Source organism: Pinus tabuliformis, chromosome 7 (genome assembly GCF_031772625.1).
Source record: "Pinus tabuliformis cultivar Carrire ecotype Pingquan chromosome 7, CPIR1, whole genome shotgun sequence".
NCBI lineage: Eukaryota > Viridiplantae > Streptophyta > Pinopsida > Pinales > Pinaceae > Pinus > Pinus tabuliformis.
Genome location: NC_142293.1, coordinates 843,715,739 through 843,726,076, shown reverse-complemented (window position 1 = coordinate 843,726,076; position 10,338 = coordinate 843,715,739).

Here is a 10,338-nt window from a genome sequence, read left to right as displayed (position 1 = left end):
AAATTACATTTAAGGTGTTGTTTCGGGATGATTACCTGAAGAAACACCTTGGTGTAATAGCTCGTTGGAATTGGATTGAAAAGATCGTTAGGGCAGAATGATAAAAAGGGGTTTTGGGTGGTTGGTGTGACCATGAAGGCAAATTAAGCATTTTTCAGGGTTAAAAGTGGCTTTAATTAGTTAATAAAAATCACTTTATTAAATAAAAAAAAGGAAAAGTGCTTTTAATATTTAATTGGAGGGAAAAGGTAAATGAGTTATCAAAAGGGAAATGAGGGGATCTCTCCTCATGCTTTCACTTGCATTTTGAGGAAAAGAGCTCTTGAAGAGTTTTGAAGAGGAGTTAAGAATTTACAAAACACTAGCCACCATGGTTGGTTTTAGTGTTGAAACTATATATTCTAACCGGTTCAAGGAATGAGATCACAGAAATTTCAGTGCTGGTATTCAAAGGAAAAAAAAATTGCAGGAGATTTGAGCTAGAAGAGGTGTTATCAGTTGATTTCCTGATTTCGTATTTTTCATATATGTTCTTTCAGGTTGAAGACATAGTCAAATCTGGAGCCATACTGGATGAGCCATACTCCCTGTGCATTGAATCTGGATGAGATAACCGAGCCTAGTGCTGGGAAGAAGGCTGTGTCACTCTCTGTCTGTTTGCTGAGTTCATTAATGATGGAGGGCCAAGCTCCATGGTAGGAAGGGATGGTTTTATCCCTAGCTGACAGAGCTAAGTTCATGGCACTGAAGGACGAAATCTCTGGCCCTAGTACGAGTCTCATATTGCTGGAGAGTGATTGAGCTGCCCATCCAAGAGTAGGTCAAAACACATCTTGGTGACAGATTGTTATGCCTCCCTTGTTGACTAAACCTGGGCTAGAAAGATTGGATGTATAGCTGATAGGAAGATGAGTTTGGGAGCCGGTGCAAACTAGAAAAACGTCCATCCCACAGAACAGAGCAAACAGTGGAGCTGGGCACGATTTTTCTCTTTTGCTGGGATGTATCAGTGAGAATTAGGAAGGCTCAGATGAAAGTTAGCTTAAAGAGGGACCGATATGTATGGCAGCAAGTATTTGAGGAAGACTGATCATTCTTAGCCTTTTTACTGGAGCTAACGTACCAGGTTTCATCTCTCTATTATTCTCTGTGTAAACTTGTGCTCGATTAATTGTATGAATGTCCATATTCAGATTTTATATTCATCCAAGGTTGTTTCAGCAGTGACAAGTTTATTTCTGAGTTTATAAGTAGTTTTTGTTCAGCTATTTGAAGCATTTTCCATCATTGCAATACTCACTGTCCATACCATATGAGATAAAACATGAAAACTGCACCTACAGCAATAGACATTCAAACTGTTTGACGAAAATGGTCACTGAAAAATAATTACAGAACTCAGATTTGTGGGGTGAATTGCAGAAATTTCCGAGGAATTTTACAGAATGCTCCAAACTACTTGTGCAGTTACATGGCAATTATTTGATCTCTATAGATTTCCCCATGGTTGTCTTATATCCTTGTGCCAGCTCAAAAAAATTGTTGGGACTGTTCTTCATGGCAATGAAAAACATTAGGATGATACTATTTCAAGTGCAATGCATATGCAAAAAGCAGTGATGGTGTGGTAATTTTGTTCCACCTTTTCATAATTATGTCATCTCTTCATTGTAAAATATTTCCAAGTGATCATTCTCCACTCTCCTTTGCCATGATAACTCCCCGTATACTCTCCAATGCATCATCTATGCTTTCATAGTCCTCGTGAAACAAAGGCATATTTGATCAAACACCCCGATCATGGTTAATATTGGTACTATAAGCAAAGAAGGTATTGCACATTGTCCCACCATAGATCATCAAGAATGATCGACTTGATTTTCTATCCTTTATCAAGATTCAAAAGTGGAAGTCTTCCATGATTCAGAAAGAGAGTTGATGACCATTAACAGTAATGATTGTCAAGGCTCCACGAGCATTTTTATAACTATAGTGTGGGAGGAGAACAGCTTTCAGCAACTTACAAACTTTGAAAATTCAAATTTTGAATCCAAAATCACATACAGTTTACAAATTGAAATAAAATAATATAAAATTTATTATTGGGAAGTCATATCCAAAGGTTGAAAAGAACTGGCAAGCCATTACTTGGCCACTGGAGTTGCTCTCGAAGGACTATTGAAGAGAGATTTAATTGCAGGAGGCTTGCAATGTGCTTTCTCTTTTTGTTTTTAGGATAATTATCCAATCTTCTATTAGGAATTTGACTAGAGGTTCCTGAGTTCGGATGAGACTATGGAGACGTCAGACGAGCAATTTAAAATAAGCTTTGAGGTATACTAATCAAGGAAAAGGTTGAAGCATAAACTTGAGATCTTGAGGAGAAACACTCAACTCCTCTATGGCAACAAGACCAAAAATGTAATAGCAAAATATAGCGCCTAGAGCAAATCTGTTGAAATTTGATTGGTAGATTGAATTTCTTAACATGATAATTACTTGTGAATGTTGATTTGGGGTAGCATCGAATGTGCTCTAGCCACGAGAATTGGTGGAGAGGCTAAAGCACATGAAATCTCCAATACCCAGAAATGGTTTGGGCAGATTCTAAACAGTTTGGGAGGTATTAAAATAATTAATATTTTTAATGGAGTCCCTAAGTCTAAACTTAGGGACAATAAAATATTAATGTGAAATAATATAAAACTGTGTTAGAAGGGTCCAAAAGTCATGGATCAACCCAGAATTAATCTTAGCCGTTGATTAGGGACTTAATCTTGGCTGTTGATTTGTCAACGAGAAAAGTATATAAGGAGGCTTGAGGATCACTTGGAGAACACACCGAGTTGATCAAGATTTCGATTTTCTGGGGCAAGGTTTGCTGAGGAAGTTGAAAGAGTGATCAGAGTTCCAGCTGAGGGGTAGTGAATACAGAAGCAGAGAGGTAGAGATAGTACCAGGAGGATCAGCGCAGAAGCTGGGAGAGAGGGACGCAGAGCCAACCAGAGGTTCACACAGAGCCAGCCAGGGCTCATGCAAAGGCAACCAGGAGCTGCGCAGTGCCTCAGAGAGCCAGCGTGGGTAACGCAGAGGCTCTAAGGGCTGACGCAGTGCCTCCAAACACTGACGCAGGGCAAGCCAGGGTGACGTTGGGCAGACACTAGGCTAGAAAGGGCTGACGCAGTCCCTAGAGGCTGACATTGCGGTTTTCGTGGGGCAGATTGGAGTTGGGAGCTGTGGGAGTGTTTATCCGGGGTTTCAACCGGAACATTTGTCTCTGATTGAGAGGTACTACTGCCGAGATTATTCTCTATTGGGTGAGCCAGTTTTGGCACCCAAATTCTATTCTGAAACTGCAAAATAATTAAAACCCTCAAATAGCTGCACCGGTTTTCCCGCATTGGGTTTTTCCGGGGACATTGGTCCAAAATCAACGATGTCACTTGTGTGCTTGTATTGTTTCCTTTCGTTGATGATCTGTAATGTGTTAAGCATGTACTTGTATTTATTTTCAGTATTTACATGGTAAATAACTTGTTAATTAATCATAACAAGTAGGCAGAAATAAATCAAAAAGTACATGAAGGGTTTCTAATGGGTTAGACATAGAAATTCCAACATGGTATCAAAGTGTGGTTGTAGATCATAGGATAACTGAGGACATTAGCCGAGCAGAGCAGCAGCAGCAGAAAATAGTTGTCCCGAGTGACAGAAGTTGTTCCAAGCAGAGAAGCAACAAGGAAGGGATGACGCGGTGCCTGCGTCATCAAGTTTGAGTCGGGAAGAGGATCAGCGCAGTGGCAGAGGGGAGCAAACTCGACCTATGCAGTGCCCAGTCATCTTTCTCAATTAGGAAGGATTGACACCCGTGGACAGGAGGTGCGGATTTTGCTGGTGTCGGGATTGCGTAGAGCCTAGAATCTTTAAAACCTTTAGTTTGTTGGAGCTTAAGAGGCTATGAATAAGTTGCAAAGTGTTAGGTCCCTATAATACTAATCATGCCCCCATTACTATTATAGTTGTATCCCTTATTAATATTGTTGTGCCCATTACTATGCTCCATAGAATCCCTCTATTGTTATTTTTGTGCCTTTATATTATTATTGTTAGGTCGGCTTGGTTATATTGTGACCCCTTAGACTCCTATATATAGAAAAGAGGTTTTGTCATTTGAATCATCCATGAATTGTTCATTTATGTAATGTAAAGGAGGTTATCTTTTCTATCTTTTGTGAATTGGTTTCATAACATTTGCTATCAAAGCTTTGGATTCTAGGGTTTCGCTGCTCTAAATAGGTCATCGTGGCATTTTCGCTATAACTTTTTTTCTGCGATGTTTCAGAAGCGAACAAAAAAACCCATTTGAGACAATCGCGCCGAACCTCGGGTCCGAATTTCAGAGCTTTTCGCACTATATTTGCGGAGATATGATCCGAGGAAATTGGTCTTTTTCTATACTCCTGAATTACATTCCAAACAAGTGACCTTGGGAAAATCATCATAACTTTTGTTTTGAGCATCAGATTGCAATTTCGTAAGAAGTTACAGAAAAAGGACATACTATAGTTTCCTGTGTATAATTTTTTGACTCGAAGGTCAAAAAAGTGACACGTGGCACTTCATACAAGTTCGCTCTTCTGAAAAGGTATATAATCAGGTTATCTTGGGAGATTGTGCATAACTCTTTCTTGGAGAATCTAAATTCGATCAGACTGGTGGCATTGGAAAGAGGACACAGAGGGCTACTGCAGGTCGCAATTTCAGAACTGGAAGATCCAAAATTACAGAGATACATCAGATTCAATATCGAGTGCCTACAAAGTGAAAAAAGGTGTGTATTTTTTTAAATATTTGCATAAGCTTGGTTTGAAAAATTAGTTTGAAGGAATTCAAAGGGAATAGTGAAGCATTATTATTGGTAATTGATGCCCCAAAGAAAGAAAATGGAAACACCTAGTAAACAACCTGAAAGCTCTAGCATGACTCATGAAGAAGAGGAAGAAATGCTACATGATATATCAAAATTACGAGACCAAGTGCAACAAATGTCACTCTCACAAAAGCTAACAGAAGCTAAGATAAATGGCGTGGAATCTAAGATAAAAGGTGTGGAAGCTAAGATGAATGGCGTGGAAGTTAAGATGAATGGTGTGGAAACTAAGATCAATGGCATGGAAGCTAAGATGGATGGCATGGAAGCTAAGATGGATGCTAAGATGAATGGCATGGATACTAAAATGAATGGCATGGATGATAAGATGGAAGAATTGAAGATAAATTGAATAAGATGCTACAAGAAATGGTCACTAATAGTGAAAGGGTAGTAAAGGAAACTCATGATAGAAGAAAAAAATGTTAATAATGATTTCATAGACTCTAATGTTGGATCGAAAACCCACCATATTCCAAAAATCGATATGAGAAGTTTGATGGCAAGGATCCCGCAACATGGATACTACAAATGGAGCAATTTTTCGATCTTAATAATGTGCAAAACACACAAAGGGTACGTATTGCAACTTTATATTTGGAACCAAATCAGTTTGTATGGTATCAATGGCTTTGCTCTCGTAAAGAAATTGTCACTTGGGCAACTTTTACGGGAGAAATGACAGCACATTATGAGGATACAAAAAGCAACACCTTTTTTAGCCAATTGATAAGTCTCAAACAAAAGGGTTCAATGATAAAGCACATTGAGGAGTTCCAAAAATTGAACATAAAGGTAAAAAATATTCCAGAGGAGCATAGGATTGATGTGTTTATAGGGACTTTAAAGGAGAATATCCAACATGATGTTTACCTTTGGGAACCTGATTCATTGGAGAAGGCATTCAAGTTAGCAAGAAAAATGGAAAGCAAAATTATTGCAACCAGGAAGCCTACCACTCACAACTATAAAGATGGAAGTGTTGTTGCCCCCAGCCTTCCACAACCTATAAGGTTGACACCACAACAATTGGAAGAAAAAACAGCAAAAGGGCTTTGTTACAGTTTTGATAGAAAATACACTAAAAGTCATAAGTGTGCTGAGAAGAAATTATTCTACATAGATTGTGAAGAGGAACAAGAAAAGGAACAAGAAAGGTCAAAAGAAGAGGATATGCTCCAGGAACAAAGCCTAAATAAAGAAGAAATGAATCCAACCATATCTTGTAATGCATTGGCTGGAATTACCACTCCTCAAACCATCAAGATAGAAAGACATATCAAAAAGAAAAAGGTAATAATGTTGATTGATTCAGGAAGTACCCACAATTTTATTCATTGTAAGATAGCAAAAGAACTGAATTGCTTCCTATATCCAGCACCAGAGTGTCAAGTGATGGTTGCAAGTGGAGGAACGATAAATTGCTCTGGAAAGTGCCATAATATCAAGCTATCCATGGGAGAATATGTATTGAATAGCCCACTGCTTTCCATTCCAATGGGAGGTGCTGATGTTGTACTAGGAGTTCAATGGCTACAATCCTTGGGTACAATAGCTTTTAACTTTCAAGAACTTTTCATGAAATTTTATGCGGAAGGAAAGGAAGTTGAATTAAGGGTATTGCAGGGAAACCAGGAAAGATAATCAGCTCTAACGGTATGACAAAGCTTCTAAAAAAGGAACACCGAGGTGTAATTGCACAATTATGTTCGCTAGATGTTTCCACATCGAAATCATCTATTTCTTTAGATCTGCAAAAAGTCTTGGACAATCATTCCAAGGTATTTGAGACTCCCAAAGGTCTCCCACCTATTTGTGATCACGATCATGTTATTCATTTCATTCCAGGAAGTGTTCCTCCAAACATCAGGCCGTACAAATATCCCTATTCCCAAAAGAGTGAAATTGAACGTATGGTTGCAGAAATGCTAGAGGCTGGTAGAATTGAACCTAGCCAAAGTTCCTTCTCTGCTCCAGTAGTATTGGTGCACAAGAAGGATGGATCACGGCGCATGTGTCCGAATTATAGGGAGCTCAACAACCTCACTATTAAAGATAAGTTTCCCATTCCTGTCATTGACGAATTATTGGATGAATTGCATGGATCAATTTACTTCACCAAGTTGGATCTTCGTTCAGGATATCATCAAATCAAAATGAAAACTGAAGACATTCTGAAAACAGCATTTAGAACTCATGAGGTTTATTATGAATTTTTGGTCATGCCTTTTGGCCTTACCAATGCACCTTCTACATTTCAAGGTTTGATGAATTCCATTTTCAAACCCTTCCTTAGAAAATTTGTGTTAGTATTTTTTGATGATATACTAATCTACAACAAGTCTTGGAAGGATAATGTTGAACATGTTGACAGGGTGCTACAACTATTGGAGGAGAAACAATTATATGCAAAAAGATCCAAATGTTTCTTTGGAGTACAAGAGGTGGAATATCTGGGTCATTGAAGGAGTTAAGGTAGACCCTAGCAAAATTAAATCCATTAAGGAATGGAAAATCCCCACATCCATAAAGCATTTGCAAGGATTTCTCGGGTTGACAGGGTATTATCGCAAGTTCGTTAAGAATTATGGAAAAATAGGAGCACCTCTAAAAATATTATTGAAGAAAGATGCATTTTCATGGACTCGAGAAGCAACAAAGGCCTTCGAACATCTTAAAGAGGCAATGTGCCAAGCACCAGTCTTAGCTACACCAGGACTTCACAAAAACCTTTATTGTGGAATGTGATGCTTCAGGAAATGGAATTGGTGCTATTTTAATGCAATATGAAAGACCCATTGCTTTCGAAAGTCGTCCAATCAAGGGAAAGTATTTACACAAAGCTATTTATGAGAAGGAAATGTTGGCAATACTACATGCACTTAAGAAATGGCAACCCTACCTAATGGGAAGACACTTCAAGGTAAAAACGGATCATGATAGCCTTAAATACTTTTTAGAACAAAGATTTTCCTCTGAAGAATAACAAAAATGGGTCACAAAGATGTTGGGTTATGACTCTGAAATCATCTACAAAAAAGGGAAGCAAAATGTTGTGGCAGATGCACTCTCAAGAAAGGATGAGGATGTAGAAGCATTGTTGTGCGCCATTTCTATTATCCAACCAGATTGGATAAATGAAGCGAGGGGGGAATAAAAGAATGACGAAGAAGTGTGGGCACTTATTCGAAAGTTACAACAAGATTCCAATACATCTGATACATTTAGCTAGAAAACTGATTCGTTATGGTACAAAGATCGCTTATACCTCTGTAAGAATTCCCAACTCAAACGAAAGATTCTTCTAGAATTGCACGCTTCTCCCTTAGGATGGCACTTAGAATTTTTAAAAACTTACCACAGGGTTAAAAAGGAATTTTTTTGGGATGGCCTTAAATCAGATATTCAAAAGTTTGAGGCGGAATGTTTGGTTTGCCAACAAAATAAAGCTGAAATGATTAAGACACCAGGTCTATTACAACCTTTATCCATTCCAAGCCAGCGTTGGGAGGAGGTTTCAATGGATTTTATCACAGATTTACCCAAGTCTGAGGGAAAGAGTGTCATCATGCTGGTAGTTGACAGACTTACCAAGTATACACACTTTTGTGCATTATCACATCCATTTAAAGCCAGTATAGTTTCTACTGCATTTATGGAAACAATTCAAAAGCTACATGGAAACCCAAAGATTATTGTAAGTGACAGAGATCCCATTTTTACTGGAAATTTTTGAACAGAATTATTTTCTTGTCTTAGTACTCAGTTAGCTCATAGCTTATCTTATCATCCTCAATCTGATGGACAAACTGAAATAGTAAACAAATGTTTGGAAGGATATCTTCGTTGCTTTGTATCTGATAAACAGACACAATGGGTCAAATGGTTGCCTCTGGCTAAATGGTGGTATAACACTTCCTTCCATACTGCAACAAAAATAACCCCATTTATGGCACTTTATGGATATCAGCCACCATCCATCACATCATATTTAAGAGAAAATTCTAAGGTTCAAGTAGTGGAACATCACATCGAGCATCAACAACAAGTTCTCCAACTCTTAAAGGATAACCTCGTGTTGGCGCAGAATAGAATGAAACAACAAGCAGATCAACATCACAGCGAAAGAAGTTTTGATGTAGGTGACTAGGTATTCCTATGGCTACAACCATATAAACAAATGTCCCTCAAGAAAGCTAAGAAGGATAATAAATTATCACCAAAGTATTATGGTCCGTACAAGGTGTTGCAAAAGATTGGTACTATGGCATACAAATTGGAGCTTCCTGCAGCTTCTCGAGTGCACCCAGTTTTCCACTGTAATATTCCTAATTAGCCATGGCTAATTGGAATATTTGATTTTGCTCAATTTTGCCTTCTATAGTTATTTATAAATAAAAAGGTGAGGAAAGGGGAACATAACTCACTTTTTGAATAAAGTCACTCCCTAGTAGCACAACATTGTAACTTAAAAGGGGAGCCAAGGGGGCCAAAGGACCACGTAGACACTTGGAGGGACTGCGCAGATGGAGAAGGAGCACGTGGCAAGAGAGAGGCTATGTTGGAAGAGGTGGGCCTTAGGGTTTTGAGAGAGGCCAACGCTATAAAGGAGAGAGGAGCCTCCTCATTTGGGCATTGGATTATGTTGCATTTGAGCTAGTCACTTCGACTTAGAGCACACTGGCTGTTTAGCCTATCTGCAGCACTGTTTAGTGCATCGAGTGTCTCTGTTCGAAGATCTCACCCTTAGCCTCGAGGGACTTCGAGTGCCTACTCAGACAAGGTAGTTTCATTAGTATTTTGCACGAGGAGTGATCTCTGGAGTTGAGGAAGAACTGAGCATTTTGATGACTGCGCAGTCTTGAGAGGGGAGGACGCAGTCTCTTTTGGTAGGAGCTCCGGATTGGGTTTATGTGGAGGATTTGAGCTTGGAGATTGAGCAAGGGATCAGCCCTTGCATATTGGAGGATTTTGGCAGTCTCGGGTAGAGTTTTGGAGGATTCTCTTCAGGGGCAGCGCAGAGCCTTGAGGGATAGTGTAGATCCTCAAGGGGGTGATTTTCGGGGGTCAGCTATTTTAGAAAAGCTTTCTGGGCTTTTCTGGGTTTATTGAGCAGAGGTTGATTCCAGAGTTTCAGCATTTTCTGAGGGGGGGAACAGCCCCAAATCCTCACTTGATTCCAGTAGTAGCAGCAGCACAGCAGTTCTCCGGCAACTTGGACGCAGTTCAAAGAGAGGCCATTTCCTTACCATTCTAAGTGTATTTCTTCACTTGCCTTGTGCAAGTCGAGGTGCTATCCTTCTAATCACCTCTTGTACTCTTTCCATTACTCAGTATAATAAAATGGTTTAGCATTTCTCTCTGCATTTCTCGAATATCTGCTTATATTCCATGTATACATTATTGTA